Raw genomic sequence first — 14,622 nt, forward strand, 5'->3', positions numbered from 1 at the left:
AGGGCTCAATGAAGAGCCCTGTGGCACACCACACTGGAGAGGGGTAGAAGATGATTTTTCCTGGCCTTCCCACACCTCAAATGTACGACCTTCCAGGAAGGAGGCGAACCATTTGAGGGCCAAACCCGTGACCCCGACCCCTGACAGCCGTTGGAGAAGCACCTGATGGTCCACGGTGTCAAAAGCAGCGCTGAGGTCCAGGAGGATCACTGCCACTGATCCCCCCGAATCCAGCATGCTCCTCGCATTCTCCACGACCGCCAGCAGGGCGGTGTCGGTCCCCTGACCGGGCCGAAAACCCGTTTGGGAGTCGCCCAGGAGGGAATTGGCTTCCAAGAAGTTGGTGAGGCGGCTATTCACCAGCTTCTCAGCCACCTTACTGATACCCGGCAGCAAAGAGATAGGCCGAAAGTTGGCGAGATCGGCGAGATCGAGGTTAGGCTTTTTCAAAAGAGCCTTAACCACCGCCCCTTTCCAACTGGGGGGGACCACCCCATGGGCGAGAGACAGGTTTATCAAGTCTGTAGCAGGGCCAACGATAGTAGATGACACCTGTTTAAGATATTTAATAGGTGCTGGGTCTTTCAGGGAGCCGCTCTTCATAGATCTCCGCACCGACAGGACTTCCTCCTTAGTAACTGGGCCGAGGGAAGCCAACTCCGCCAATGGTAACTCAGGTTGGGAGCTGGGATTGTCCTCCAAAGAGGAGATCTCACCTAGCCGGGGAAGGGAAGCCAGTATGTTGTCGATTTTACTTTTAAAATACGAGGCCAGTTCTGTGCATTTTTTGCGAGGGTCCTCGTGGAAAACCTGAGGGTCGGGGGCATTGAGTAGCTCCTTAATGACCCTAAATGACTCTTTGGAAGAGTTGGCCGCAGAGCCAATGCGCTCTTCGAAGAATCCTGATTTTGCCACCCGAATAGCGGATTTGTACCTGCTCAGGGCCGCACGATATTCTTTACGATTCGCCTCACTCCAGTCTCTCCTCCAAGACCGCTCTAGCCTCTTACATCCTTTCCTCAGAGTTCTTAATTCTGATGAATACCAAGGTGCCGAGCCCACTCTCTTCCCCCTCGTAAGTTGTTTCTTTTTGGGTAGGAGAGTGTCTAGAGAATCCACGAGCCAGGTGTGGAAGTTCGCGTCAGCGACTATCGGGTTGGCTCCCTGAGAGGGCTGCGTGGCCTCCAAGTGTGCCGCCCAGGTGTCAACTGGGAGCCTCGACCAGGCTCTCTCCAGGGTGTGAACCCGTGGGACCACCGCAGCTCGGCTGTCGAATTGCCATAACGCGGACACCAAATAATGGTCTGTCCAAGGTAAGGCAAGAGCCGGAGATGGAGTAAGATGGTCCAGGTTAGAAAATAAGGGATCAAGCAGGTGGCCCTTCTCATGGGTCGCGCCCGAATTGGCCAAATTGAGTCCAAAAGATCTGAGATCGTCGAGCAGATCGACTCCTGTGGCATTGGCTGGGTCCTCAAGATGGATATTAAAATCGCCGAGAACAACAAAGTTGGCAGTTGAAGAGGCAAGAAGTGCAGTAATTTCCAAGAGAGAGTTAGGGAAACTACCCAAAGGTCCGGGAGGGCGATAGATCAACAAGCCCACCAGAGACACTGTAGGTGACAACCGAAGGGAGAACTGTAAGCTCTCACAATCAGCCACCCCTCCATTCTGGATCTTACAGGCGAGCGTGTCTCTATAGAGAACTGCAGTTCCTCCTCCCCTCCCTTTAGGTCTATCAAGGTGGAGTATATGAAAGCCTGGGGGGAGTGCTCTGACCATCTCAGGGCCAGAGCTGGGGGAGAGCCAGGTCTCCGTGAGAAATAACACATCGAGCTCGTGGTCTAGGATAAGTGAATTGATTTCAATGGCATGGCTCGGCAAGGACCGGCAGTTTAGTAAAGCCATGGAGAGAACGGATTTCACAGCCACTGAATTGTGGCCGGAGGAACACGCTCTGCACTGTAAAAATGGGATAATCCCCATCTGTGCAAAGCTACAACTAGTAGGGTGGGGCGGACGTAAGGCGATAAGGGCGTCTCTTCCGTATTGTAACCTGGAGGTGACAGGCGTCACTGTGCATTGATATGGCGGAGGAGAGGGCACAGTCGCCCCTAAGGCGGAGAATGACCAGGGATGGTTGGCAGCAGGCTCGGCGTCGACGGGGCTCGGAGCTGGGCTCCAGACCAGACTCACCTACAGTGAGAGCAGGAATGGCAGGGGCGGTACAAGAAGTGGCCCTCACAGCTTGATTTGCGGCCTAAGTTGATTCCGGGGGGGAGATCACCTTTCTTGCATTGTTTGGATGGCTGCACCGGGGGCTGGGGGGAGGGGGGGCGGCGGGGACGGCGTTTGTGGCTGGACGTCCACTTCAGTGACTCACCACAGCCTTGTTCCACTGGGAACCGGACTGGGACTATGAGGTTTGAGGGGCTGTCGCAGGGGGTGGGGGGTGTCAGGGGTACTAATGCAGCATTGAGATGGATGTTTTCACTTTTTGCTTGTTGGGTGGTGGGGGGGGTGGGTGTAGTGAAGGGGTTGAATGTGGAGGGGTTTGTTCTAGTTGTGGGGGCAGGTTCGGGGGGAGTCAGGGAGGGGATGGGGGGGGCTGGGGGGGGTGGGGGTGGGTGAGTGGAGCCGGGTGGGGGGGTGGAGGGGAGGGGGGAGGGGGAGTCGTCCAGTGCTCTTTGCGAGTCTCACCGTCCTAGTTGGGCTCACACGTCCTGCATACTTTTGTTTCGACCCGGTGGGGGTTGCCTGTATACACACCTGTTCCTACACCCTTGGGCTCACATGTGCTGCTCACCTCGGCTCCGCCCCACCTGGACGGAGGTCCATTGCTTGTGCCCCCACTTGTCCTGATGCCTTTAACGACCCTTAAGGTTGTGACCCTTAATGTTAAGGGGTTGAACAATCCTGTCAAGAGAAGAGCAGTCCTGTCCCAACTGGAAAGCACACAGGCAAATATCTGTCTATTGCAGGAGACCCACTTGCTAGCCCGCGATTGCCAAAGACTGCGCTCCCACAAATTCCCGACACAATTTTTTTCTTCTAACACTACCAAGACAGCGGGGGTGGCAATACTGGTGGCGAGGCGATTCAAAGGGGAGGTCTTACACAAATTTGCAGAGCAGAAGGGGAGGCTGCTAGCGTACCGGTTTAAGCTTGGGGGCATTGTGTTTACCATTGGGTCTGTGTACAGCCCCAACGAGCACCAGGAGCGGTTCTTCAGCTTGACCTTGGTGGATATAACCGCCACTCCAGACAGACATATCATCATAGGGGGGGACCTTAATATGGTCTTCGATTCGTCTCTGGATAGATCGGCGCAGCGGTTCCCACAGACTGGGGAACTCTCGGCCGCGGGCAGGTCCCAACTGGCGGACTTGGATCTCCACGATCTTTGGCGCCGCCTCCATCCCACCGATAGGGACTACTCCTTTTATTCACATGCACATAAAACATATGCAAGACTGGACCACCTCCTGGTTACGGGACCGGTTTGCGCACTGGCTACGGCCTCCGAGATGGGGGTCCTCTCCCTATCGGATCATGCTCCTGCCACAGGCACCTTTAGCTTACCGCCAATGCCCTCAATGCGCGGGGTCTGGCGCCTTCGGGACACCTTGCTACACCAAAAAACGGTAGTAAAGCACATTACGGATACCATTCGTGATTATTTGGTTCACAATGATAACGCCGACACCTCTTCAGCGACACAGTGGGCCGCCTTGAAGGCAGTCCTCAGGGGGGAATTTATAGCCATTTCGTCGGCGGAGAACAAGGAACGGCAGCACAAACGGGACGAACTTGCGCAACGGGTCCGCGAACTCGAGCATGTACATCACCGTACGGGAGCTCACAGAATCTGGAGGCAACTCAAGGCAGTGAGGAAACTCCTGTCAGCCCTGGATATGGACCGGGCGGAGTATGCGGCATTGCGTCTACGACATGCGTATTATACAGGGGGGGACAGATGTGGTTGGCTTCTGGCGAACAAGCTCAGAGTGCCGCATCAACAACACCTGGTGAAGGAGATCTCGGTCTCCGATGGGCCAGTGGTCACGGAGGATGCCCAGATTGCTGAGGCCTTCCGTCAGTTTTATGCGGTTTTGTATGTGGGCGACCCCCCATCGGCGCAAGCGGCGGAGTAGTACCTGGAAAGGGACATCCGAATCGAGGAAGTGGTCGCCGCTATCTCCAAACTTAAGCACGGCAAGGCCCCGGGGCCGGATGGCTATACGTCGTTTTTTTATAAGACGTTCTGTACGACGCTAGCACCTATCCTCACCCGTCTTTTTAACTCGTTCTCCGAACCGGGCGCCATCCCGCCCGACCTCTTGCAGGCCACCGTGACAGTCATCCCCAAGCCTGGGAAAGACCGGACCCAATGCGGCTCATGCAGACCGATCTCCCTCCTAAACGTTGATCTCAAGCTGTACACTGGGATCCTCGCGGCCCGGTTGGCACTCCATCTGCCGGGTTTGGTGGACTCTGACCAGGCGGGATTTGTCCCCGGGAGGCAGACGGTGGACAATACTAAAAGGGTGATACACCTCCTAGAGAAGGCCTCTCGGGGTCCCGGAGAGAGAATGATGTTGGCGGTGAACGCGGAGAAGGCGTTCGACCGGGTACACTGGCCTTACTTAGAACGGGTCCTGGCGAAGGTGGGAATTGGGGAGAAATTCCGCTCCCTGGTATTTAACTGCTATAAGTTTCCTTCGGCAAAGATGCGGGTGAATGGCTGCAGCTCGCAGAGTTTTACGATAGAGAGGGGCACCAGGCAGGGGTGTCCGCTGTCCCCGCTGCTCTTCGCTCTGTATATGGAGCCATTTGCCCAGAGAATACGCCAGAGCCCGTGTGCGACAGGGGTGAAGATGGGGGGGTACACCAACACTGTCAGTCTATATGCGGACGACGTTATCCTGACCCTGGACGACCCGAGAGGGGCACTCCCGGCGTGCATTGCGGAGCTGGATGCCTTTGCAGCGGTTGCGGGATTCAAAATGAACTTGGGGAAGTCGGTGGCCTTGGATGGGTCGTTGACTGCAGCCACAAGAACCGAGCTGCAGGGCCTCTTCCCCATGCAGTGGTCATCGGATCTCGTTCCTTATCTAGGCATTTTACTGGCACCTACCCTGCCCGCTATGGTGACCGTTAATTACACTGCCTTGGGCAAGAAAATCAGAGAGGAACTGGGACGTTGGAATAGAGGCACGCTATCCTGGCTCGGCAGGATAGCCGCGGTTAAGATGACAGTCCTGCCACAAATTCTTTATTTGTTCCGGGCTCTGCCGCTCCAACCCCCCTTTGGGTGGCTTCAGCAAACGCAGGCGGATCTTGTGTGTTTCATCTGGCAAGGCCGCAAACCTAGGCTGAAGAGGGCGCTTTCCACATTGGCCCCTGAAGCAGGGGGACTGGTGATACCAGACCTGCGCAAGTATTTCCAGGCGGCGCAATTGCGATACCTCGTGGAATGGAGCAGATGGGAGTCTGATAAGCACTGGCTTTTCCAGGACCAGGCAGTGATGGGCCGGCCGCTACAGGAGGTGCCCTTCTTGCGCAGGGCCCACCGCCCCCCCCAATCTACACGCGAGTCTCTTTGAGGGTGTGGGACGCCACTAGTGTCGCGCACGGTCTTAGCACGTTTCCCTCGCCGCTTACGCCTTTGGTTGAGAACCCGGACTTCACCCCGGGGATGGAACCGGGGGCCTTCACGCACTGGAGGGCCGCGGGGTGCAGGACACTGTTTCACATGTATGACTCGGAGGGCGTTATTCCCTTTCCGAGTTTCAGGCAGGAATACATGTTGCCTGAGACAGAGAGACTGCGATACCTGCAGGTGCGCCACTGGGCGCTGCACCCGCGAGTACAGGAGACGGCGGACTGGAGTATTCTTCCTTATGAGAGATGGCTTTTGTCCCGTACCTCCGACGCGAAATTGATCTCCGACCTCTATAAGTTTCTGCAACCTCCTTCCTCTCACCTCTACAACCCGGGCAGGGAGCGGTGGGAGCGGGAACTGGGGAGGACATTGAGCTCCAAGGAGTGGGACCAGATCTCATACCGGGCACGACACTCTGCATACCATACAGGACTCACCGAAACATTTACTAAAGTAACCACCTACTGGTATTACACCCCGGAAAGACTACACGAGATGGACCGCAATATTGATGGTAACTGTTGGAGGGCATGTGGGCAGGTGGGCACACTTACGCATGTCCTGTGGGATTGTCCGCTGTTGCAGGCTTATTGGAAGGAGGTGATAGACGAGATTATACACACTTTGACATTGAGCTGCCACGCTTCCCCGCGTACGTATTGCTGGGCCTCCCTAATCGGCTTATGTATCCCCTGAGATCCCGCAGAGGCCGACAAATTGCTATAGCACTGGGCTCAGCGGCCCAGAACATCCTCATACATTGGCGCACCGCCACACTCCCCTCCATCACCGGTTGGTTGCACAGATTGTGTCATGTATTGGGCATGGAGAAGTTGTCGCTCACGGTGGCTGGAGACGTCGAGCAGTTTAGTGACCTTTGGCAGCCCTTTCATGCCCTACTGGTCACTGAATTTAGGGAGCTCACTTGCCCGAGGTATCTCCGCCTTCTGAGATTAACGTCACCCGCCGAACTGGCTTCTTGAAAGGCCCCTGGCTGTGATTCGCCTGCGGAGGGGAGGGGGGGGAGGTAGGGGTGGGGAGGGTGTTTGGGGAGTTGGGGGGGATTTGGGGGGGGGGGGGGTTGTTTATTCCTTGCACTGCTATCGCTCTCTACGCACCAAGATGGACTTGCCTTGATGGGCCTTTCATTGGGAGAGACTTGGCGCCGCGGGCGCGCTTCCACTCGCCGTGCCTTGGCACCTACTTCTTGCGACAGGTGTTTTTATGTTTTTGTATTGTCTCAATAAAATGCTTTAAACCTAAATTCATTTTCTGTATGTCAATATTTCAGATCAGTTCTTGGATGTTGCTGTGAGCTCCCGTTTCCTGAATTATCATTCTGTGAATTTACCCAGATCTATGACAAATGTCTATGACTTTTGAATATAGACAGCGCCCTGATTAAGTTTGAGGTTCACCCCTTCTATCACATTGTGACTACCAAAACGCGTGTCGGTGCACTTCTGTCTATATATATTGTACTGTTTTTATTAGAATAATTCTGTTTTTGCAAAAACTATTTTGCTAATATTATTGTATTACATGAAAAAAGGGGAAAACCTTCTTGAATTGTCATGTTCAGGTTTGTACATTGATCTGCACTTGGTGTGAAGCATGAGTGTATGGAAGTGTTTACTTTTACACATGTCACTGTAGGTCTTTGTGTTTTTGATGTATGTAATTTATTGTCTCTTCTTTGTCTTACTGCAAGCTCACAAAATCTTGGTATATAAATGTACATATTAATGTCATGAGATTTTTCATATCAAACAAAACAATTTCTATGGACGATTAATAAGGAGTAGTTTCTGTCCTGTAACTCCAGTTCTGTAGTAGGGGTATCTCTGTTATAGTCATAATCTAGTGAATAGTCCCGCCCATGTGCGTGGACCCCGGCAATCAAAAATAATCTCTTAAGTTGTCAAATCATGCACAAACTGCAAAGACACTTAAGAGAGAATTTAAAGACAAATAATGCAGCCTATATCCACAGGCTACACTGACCAGTACTTCAACTAGAAATTCCACCAAACAAAACCACACACAACACAGCCTGCCCAGTTTCTTCCATAGAGAAACTTGCCTCTACCACTAAAAAAACCCTGGAATGATAGAGAGGAAGGCATGGACAGACAAGCCCCATAGGCTGCCATTATGTGGCTTAAATAGGATACTGTGCCTTTAAGAGAACTTTCCAGAAATTTCTCCCAGTATCCCAGAATGCACAGCAGGTCCCTTTTACTTTCAGTTCTTTTTGAAGGCGTAGCACGCCAGACCTGTAGCATTCCATACATGAATATGTAGGAGGGCGGGCGCTTATGACTATAACAGAGATACCCCTACTACAGAACTGGAGTTACAGGACAAACTACTCCTTCTGTAGTAGGGGATCTCTGTGTATAGTCATAATCTAGTGAATAGAATGGCAAGCCCATCCCCCACACCAAAGCGGCGGTGGAGAAAAGAAAATTAACACCACTATTGTGCAAACAAATTCCACAGCGAAGCCTCCCCAACCTGAGCATCTACCCTGGCATCAGTGTCCAGACAGTAATGCTTAGCAGAGGTATGAACCGACTTCCAAGTGGCCGCCTTGCAGATCTGTGTAATTGGAACATTACGGAGTAAAGCTGTCGTGGCAGCTTTTCCCCTGGTGGAATGAGCCTTAGGCTTACCCCCTAAGGTCTTATTAGCTTTTTGGTAACACAACTGTATGCAGGACACAATCCACCTAGAGATGGACTGCTTAGAGGTAGCAAGACCCGTCCTGACCGATCCATAATTGGCAAATAATTGGTCTGACATACGAATATCTTTGGTTTTATCCAGATAAAATTTCAACACCCTCCTAACATCCAGGGAATGTAGAGACCTTTTCGCTGGAGATGATGGATTCTGAAAAAACGTAGGCAACGTTATGGTCTGGTTGACATGAAAATCAGAAATAACCTTGGGAAGAAATTTAGGGTGAGTACGCATAACACCCTTAGCAGCATAAAATACAGTATAAGGTTCTTGGCAACAAAACGCCTGAATTTCACTCACCCTGCGGGCCGATGTAATGGCCACGAGGAACGCCACCTTCCAGGACAGGTGCTGCAACAAAGCCTTATGAATAGGTTCAAAACGCTCCTTCATCAATCTGGACAGCACCACATTCAATTCCCATGAAGGCGAAGGAAGCCTGACAGGAGGGAAGACTTTCTTCAAGCCTTCCAAAAAATCTTTGACCACAGGGATCTGGAAGAAGGAAGTCTGTGAAGGGCTTTTCCTGTAGGCAGTCAATGCAGCAAGATGAACCTTAATGGAATGAACATTAAGGCCAGACTGCGCCAAATGTAGATGGTAAGGAAGTATGACGTCTTCCTTGCACGTCGTCGGGTCATAGTTCTTAGACTGGCACCAGATACAGAACCTCTTCCACTTGTAAGCATAGGAAGTCCGAGTGGAAGGTCTCTTAGACTCCTTCAGTATGTCCATGCAATGTTCAGGCAGATTCAGATGGCCATATTGCACTATCTCAGGAGCCATGCCGCCAAACTCAAAGACGAGAGGTTGGGGTGCAACATCTGCCCCCAAACTTCGTGAGAAGGTCCGGCCTGCACGGCAGCCGGATGTGAGGAAGGAGAGACTGGTGAAGCAGGTCCGTGAACCACCACTGTCTGGGCCATTCCGGGGCAATGAGCATCATCCGAGCCCTGGACCGGGCCAGTTTGAGTACCGCCGGAATCAGGGGAATGGGTGGAAAAGCGTACAGAAAGCTGTTCGACCAGTTGATCCATAACGCATTCCCCAGCGTCCCCTGCTGGTAGTACCTGGAGGCGAAGTCTCGGCATTTGCTATTTTTGGGGGTGGCGAACAGATCTACGTCTGGAGTCCCCCACCTTGCGAAGATGTCTCCTAGTACTTTGTTGTTTAAGACCCATTCGTGGTTTTCCTGAATCAGTCTGCTCAGTGCGTCCGCCTGAACATTCTGCACACCTGGCAGATGGGTAGCTGTTATCGTCAGTCCTCTGGCCTCTGGCCAGAAGCCAGTGCCAGATCGCCTGCGCCTCCTGCGACAGAGTGCGTGATCTCGAGCCCCCCTGCTTGTTGAGGTAATACATCGTGTACAAGCAGAGAGTTGGTCTGAAAGGATGGAAGAAAGGCCTTCAGTGCCAAGTGAACAGCTCTGAGTTCCAGGAAATTGATGTGATACGTGGCCTCCATCGGGGACCACGTTCCCTGAATCTGTAGGTTTCCGGAGTGCGCTCCCTACCCATGGAGAGAAGCATCCGTCACGACAGTCTGCGTCTGAATATCCTTGTGGAAGGGAACCCCTCTGAGGAGATTCTCCGCTGAACACCACCACTTCAGTGACTGAAGAGCATGCAGAGGCAGTCGTATCTTGTCGTCCCAAGATCCTTTCCTCTGATCCCACTGGTCCTCCAAGCACTCCTGCAGCGGTCTCATGTGTAGCCGTGCGTGTGGTGTCAGGAAGATACAAGAGGCCATCGATCCCAGTAGAGAAGACACCGTCCTCACTGTTGTAGATGGAGTGGTCATAAGAGCCTGAGCCTTCCGAAGGAGTGATAATCGTCGCTCTTCCGAAGGAGACACGCTTGCTGACAGCGTATTGATGGAGGCTCCCAAGTACTGTATGCATTGGACCGGAGTCGGGACAGACTTGGACATGTTAATGTGCAACCCCAGCTTGTTCAAGAGAACGCACGTCTTCTGGAAGTGTGCTCGAGCTTCCGAGAAGGAGGATGCCTTGATCAACCAATCGTCCAGGTACGGGTAGACAAACACGTTGTTCTTCCTCAGGTGTGCTGCTACCACCGCCATGCACTTCGAGAATGTTCTCGGCGCAGACTTTAGTCCGAATGGGAGTACTGTGTATTGATAATGATTGGTGCCGACTTGGAACCGCAGGAACTTCCTGTGTTTGTGTGCAATGGGCACATGGAAGTACGCATCCTGTAGGTCCATAGCACATAGCCAGTCTCCCTGTTGCAACTGAGGTAAATCTGATGCAACGACAGCATGCAAAACTTTTCCCTGCAAATCCATCTGTTTGCCTGTCGCAAGTCCAGAATGGGCATGAACTCGTTCTTGTCCTTCTTGCGAACCAGAAAGAACCGGGAGTACAGACCTCTTCCTCTCTGAGACAGAGGTACGTCTTCTATCGCCCTTTTCCTTAGCAGGATATCTGCCTCCGCCTGGAGCTCGCGCAGCTGAAACCGAGAGCTGACCGGTGGAATTGCTGGAGGCGGGCTGGTGAACCGAAGACTGTATCCATTGCAAACAATATTCAGCACCCACTTGTCCTGAGTAATTTTTCTCCACTCTGCCAGAAGAAATTGAATGCTTCCCCCTACCGTAGTGGGTAACAGATCCGGAGGAAGTAAGCGCTCGGGGCCTAGACCCGGCCGGGCCTTTGGTCGCTGTTGCCGACTGTTGGCCACCTCTGCCCTTCGGGCTTTTCTGGAACGGCTTACGGAACTGTTGTTGTTGTTGCTGCGACTGTCCCGAAGCTTGGCCACGTCCTCTGCCCTGCCCACCGAACCGCCGTTGGAACGGGCGGTACGATTTCTTCGTTTCTTTGGGCTTCTCTAGACCCACAGCCGTGAGTGTTTCGGCCTCCGCCTTCATGCTGGCCATTTCGTCATCCGCATGTTTCCCAAATAGGGTCTCGCCAGAGAATGGAAGATTGGCCACCTTTTGCTGTGCGTCTGGTTTCAGTGACGTAAGGCGGAGCCAGGCGTGTCGTCGCTGGTTAATCCCATGGCAAAAGCCATGTGCCGCCAAGAGGGATGAATCTGCTGCAGCGCTGATAATCTGATTCGCTACCCGCATCCCTTCGTTTAGCACTTCCTGGAAATGTTCCCGCTTCTCACGAGGCAAGTGTTCCGCAAAATTCTGGAGGGAGTCCCAGAGGGCGCGGTCGTAGAGTCCCAACAAAGCTGTGGCACTCGCAGCCTTCATAGAGGTTGCCGATGTTCCACATACTTTCCTTCCAGCTGAATCCATCCATCTAGACTCTGTCCGGGGGGACTGTGGATGACGGGGTGGTGGCATGCTGTTTGCGGGCCGCCGTCACAATCTCAGAATCCGCAGGAGGTTCCACCCTTAGAAAAGCCGGGTCCGAATCGGGAGCCCGGTATTTTTTCTGCAATCTCGATGGGGCCGCCTTAGTCACCGCAGGGGTGAGAAAAAGGTCCATGGCCGGTTCCTCCAGGCCCGGCACCAGAGTTAGTAGTGGACGAGACAGGTGTTTCTAGTGCAGTGTCTCGAAAATGACTGATGTCTTAGGCGTGGGCACCGTCAAGGATATGCCTAATTTGGCAGCGCCTCTCAATAGGACATCATGGAACGCCACCAGTTCATCAACCGGCGACACCCTTGTGTCCGGCGATCCCCACAAAGTCGGAGAGTAGTCCCTGGTTCCTGAGGACCTCGTGCGAGAGCGAGATCTGTGCCTCCTATGGCGGCGTCTCGACCGCATGGATGACCTGTTGCGCAATCGCTCCCTCCTCCGGGAGCGAGAGCGTGACCTCCCGGTCCGTGGGCGCTCTGCAGGTTTCTGTGGAGGCGTCTTCGTGGCTTATCCTGGGGTCGTGGTTTAGGAGTCCCCTTAGGTGGAGTAGGAAGAGGAGGTAGTGACACCGATCTCTGCGGAGGGACAGGGGGTATCTCCGGCCAAGGGGCGGGCCCATGCGGCGGGAGCGGTGGTGGTGGCTGTCCTGAGGGAGGAAGTGGTGGTAGAGGAGGGTTGACGGGAGGATTCTCCTTTGGTATAGGGGGAGGAGGCGTCTTCAGCCGAGGTGGTGTATATAACACCGAGCCCGGTGACCTCTTCGGGGGAGGGGACTGCGAACCAGCCCCTCCAGTATGTGATCGCCGCCTCCGGCGCCCTCCACCAGACTCAGCGTGACTTCAGGCGCCAGAACTCCTTCTGCGCCGCTTCAGGGAGTGAGAACGGCTCCTCGATGCTGACCTCTTTCTCCTCGACTCTGAACGTCGTTTTTCCGGTGTCGGATGTCGCCTCCGCGACTCAGGCGTCAACGTCGCCTCCGTGACGTCGAACTCTCCTTCCTCGACGTCGACCGATCCATTCTCGACGACGAGCATTGACTCCTCCTCGACGTCGTCCTCTTCCTCGAGGTCCTCGACGCCGACCGTCTTCTCGACGGCGACCGGCGGTATCGCCTCGGCGACGAGCGCCGACGCCTGTGGCTTCTACTTCGACGCCGGTAGCTCGACGTTGATGTCGACGAAGACGCCGTAGACAATGCTTTCGACGGAAGCCTAACCAGGCTCCTCGACGTTGAATCTTCACGCCGTCTCGACCCAGAGCGCCGGGGAGATGGGAACACACCGTCGCCATCCCTCTCGACGTCGTCGTCGATGAAATCGACGCCGACGGAGACTGGGACCGTTTGCTGGTCTTCCTGCCTCCGGGGAGCCCCCCAGAGGCCTCAGCAGAGGCAGAGGCAGAGGCAGCCTTCCCAGCCTGCCCAGACCCACCTGCAGCCTGCAGTCGTCTCTCTTCCAGGCCTTTAAGACTAATCTTCAGCCTTTCCCTCAGGGTTCTTGCAGAGAGTTTCTGGCAGATGTCACAGTCTTCAGGGACATGTGCTTCAGGGAGACAAATAATGCAGACGTCGTGTGGATCAGTCTTGGCCTTCTTCCTTCCACATGCTGGGCATTTGTCGAAAAGAGCAGGCATTTTAGAGCCCTAAAAAGCCTGACAAACACACAGGAGAGAAGGGAAACACCAAGAATATAAATTGCAAACACTTTTATCAAAAAGTGAACTTAAATCCAAAATAAACCCTTGAAAAAAGGGAGAGCTCAATACCAGGGTCCTGTTAGCAGGAGCCGGAAAAAAGAACTGAAAGTAAAAGGGACCTGCTGTGCATTCTGGGATACTGGGAGAAAGTTCTGGAAAGTTCTCTTAAAGGCACAGTATCCTATTTAAGCCACATAATGGCAGCCTATGGGGTTTTTCTGTCCATGCCTTCCTCTCTATCATTCCAGAGTTTCTTTAGTGGAAGAAACTGGGCAGGCTGTGTTGTGTGTGGTTTTGTTTGGTGGAATTTCTAGTTGAAGTACTGGACAGTGTAGCCTGTGGATATGGGCTGCATTATTTGTCTTTAAATTCTCTCTTAAGTGTCTTTGCAGTTTCTGCATGATTTGACAACTTAAGAGATTATTTTTGATTGCCGGGGTCCACGCACATGGGCGGGACTATTCACTAGATTATGACTATACACAGAGATCCCCTACTACAGAAACCGCTAAATAAACTAATCTGATTTATGGTTTTTGTAGTACAATAGACTCACTGCTTTGTTAGTAAACAATTGCACCCTTTACCGCTAGATTGAACATTCGCCATTTGTTGACCCCCTCTGAGCCTCCGGTCTTGTTCGACCTACTTACTCTAACTTTGTTGGTATCCATGGATGTTCTCTTCCTTGACTCGATACGTACTCCTACCCCCTGGCTTTTCCCCTTCTACCATCTGTGCTTCTCCAGACTTGTCATCTATATTATTTTTTGCGCTACCAACGGATTTTATTTATTTAACACTGTCTTTCTTTATGCTATGTTATGCTCTAAACACTACTGTAACTATGTAACACTGTTCTTTTGTAACCATTATCCTCATATAAAACGCTCTGATACCTCCAGGTCTAGCCAGCGCTATATAATACTTTTAAAATAAATTGGAGAAGTTTGTTGCCCCTCTTGACTATTCTATCCCGTAAGGGATAAATAGACGAGAGTATAGAGGGCAAACCAAGCTCTGAAACCATCGCGGATTGCGTCCAGCTCATGTGGTGCACTCATGTGGAACGCGCGTCCACATCAGCCATCAGCCTCCCTCCCACAGGCATCTGAAGCTTCCCCAGCGTGCGCTCGGCCTCAGGCATTGAAGCGTGAAGCTTCCCAAGCTCGCGCTCAGCCTCACT

General features: G+C 53.0%; 1 protein-coding gene across 2 annotated transcripts in view; it reads left to right on the plus strand.

Annotated features, from left to right (window-relative positions):
- CNNM3 (cyclin and CBS domain divalent metal cation transport mediator 3) overlaps positions 1-14,622 on the plus strand; it is a 375,209-nt gene that overhangs the window by 286,409 nt on the left and 74,178 nt on the right. The gene's annotated exons all lie outside the window — the stretch shown is intronic.

This window comes from Lissotriton vulgaris, chromosome 11, assembly GCF_964263255.1.
Source record: "Lissotriton vulgaris chromosome 11, aLisVul1.2, whole genome shotgun sequence".
In the NCBI taxonomy this organism is placed as follows: Eukaryota; Metazoa; Chordata; class Amphibia; order Caudata; family Salamandridae; genus Lissotriton; species Lissotriton vulgaris.